This window comes from Lithobates pipiens, unplaced genomic scaffold (assembly GCF_037356315.1).
Source record: "Lithobates pipiens isolate NorthernLeopardFrog02 unplaced genomic scaffold, aLitPip1_a1.2 Scaffold_27, whole genome shotgun sequence".
In the NCBI taxonomy this organism is placed as follows: Eukaryota; Metazoa; Chordata; class Amphibia; order Anura; family Ranidae; genus Lithobates; species Lithobates pipiens.
Window position 1 is genome coordinate 13,213,295 of NW_027507788.1, and position 1,944 is coordinate 13,215,238.

Here is a 1,944-nt window from a genome sequence, read left to right on the forward strand (position 1 = left end):
GAGCAGGTGGAGAGTGAAATTGCATGGGAGGGGGCCCCCAAAAAATGTTTTGCCCGGGGTCCAATCAATATTAAAGACGGCCCTGCTTACCAACCAGTCTCAAACCAACCGAATTGTCCTGTCTAACAATAGACTGTAAGGTTACCCTACTATATCCCAAATAAAAAATGGTATATATACACTTTAAAACCCATATCAGGTTCCTTTTTGCATCTGTATCCCATAGGGGAGATTTTTTTTTTCTCTTATTGACCTGTAAATACAACAGGAAGTGATAGAAAATTGCCTAACATGAGGGGAAATTACTCCTTAGACAGTTGTCACTATAACAGGTGTCCCCATTGGAAGATGTCCCCTCTTTTTCTGTTCTAGTGACAATTAATAATTGGAATTGTCTCTCTTTTGGTCACCAGGACAAACAAGGAGGTTGAATAATGGGCACACAGGCATCAACAGACCTGACAAGGGTTCTAACTTCTCACCTGTCATCTGCCTTATGAAGAGCCATAGATGATGAGGGTAACCTCTAGCACAATTCCTAAACATGCCTGGAAGTTGAGACAAGATCTGCACAAGGAGAGCTGTTATCAGGCAAGCAGAAGCACTGAAGGTAGAGCACCCAGAATACACAAAGTTTAGTGATGGGCTGACTGGGTATCACGAACCTGATCGGAGGCTGAAATGCTGGGAGGGCTTCCATTGCGACTAAGTGCAGAGTGCCCCCTGAAAGTGACACAGGGAGAGCTATTCTCAAAGCAGCAGGGTCGCTGGCTGTGGCAAGCTGAGGTGGAGAAGAGAAGTCCACTGGTAGGCAGCTGATGGGCAGGGTAGACCGCTGGGCAGGGGTACTGGAAGTACCAGATGAGATCGTGCAGCAGGAGGAACCAGAAGCCATGTTAGGAGCCAAGCCAGAGTTCATGCACAGGACAGCAAGCAGCAACAAAGTCAATGGAACAAGCCTGGGTCATACACGGAGCAGTAGGTCAAGCGGGTAAACAGGAACAAGCCAGGGGTCAAGCCGGGGTTAATACAGATCAGACGGGTCAAGGCAAGCCGGGTCGTTAACAGGTATCCGAGACAACAGGAACACAGGAACTCACAGAAGATGAAGATCATGCAGCAGTTGGTCACTGCTGCAGCAGGCTTTAAATAGGACACTGGCGTCTCTTGCGTATTGCGTGTGCATCGGCGCACACGTGTGCGCATTGATGCAAGGGCATGCGCACTGGCATGTACACTGGCGAATATGTTGTCCTGGCCGCCCTCGTGCGCACGCATGCGCATTAGCATTGGGGAATTAGCATTTACAGGTCTGCGATTCTGCTGGCCATTGATGCCGGTTCTCCTACGGGTAGGTCCGTGACACTGGGTAACATGCCGAGTTCGGTAGTCTAGCAGGAAGGCACTAAATCATGCCAAGGTCAGGAACAGACAGATGTTGGTAAATAGGATTGTTACAATTTGTTACATTTTTATTAGATTTCAGACAAAAAATTAATTTTCAGAGATTCGGACGTATCTGAATTTCTGAATGGACATAGAAATGAATGGCAATGAATCCGAAATAAAGTTATAGTGAAAAAAAAGAATGCATTTATTCATTCATTTTAGCATGATGTCACATTTTTTAATTAGTTCAATAACATCCAAATTCATTGTGAATAGCTGTAGTTGTTAATGAGCGGGTGGCCACCGCATCCTTCACAACCATGACTCATCTGCTATCAGTGGGATTCCCCTGACAGCAGAATGTACAAAAAAAAAAGAAGTGCCAGTTAAAAAACATTTTATAAAAACAGTGTGGGGCTCCCCCCCCCAATCTATACCAGGCCCTTATCCTAGCATGGAGCCCGGAAAGGCCAGGAAGGGGGGGGATGAGTGAGCACCTCCCCTCCTGAGCCATATCAGGCCCCACGCCCTCAAAATAGGAGGGTGCTTTGAATG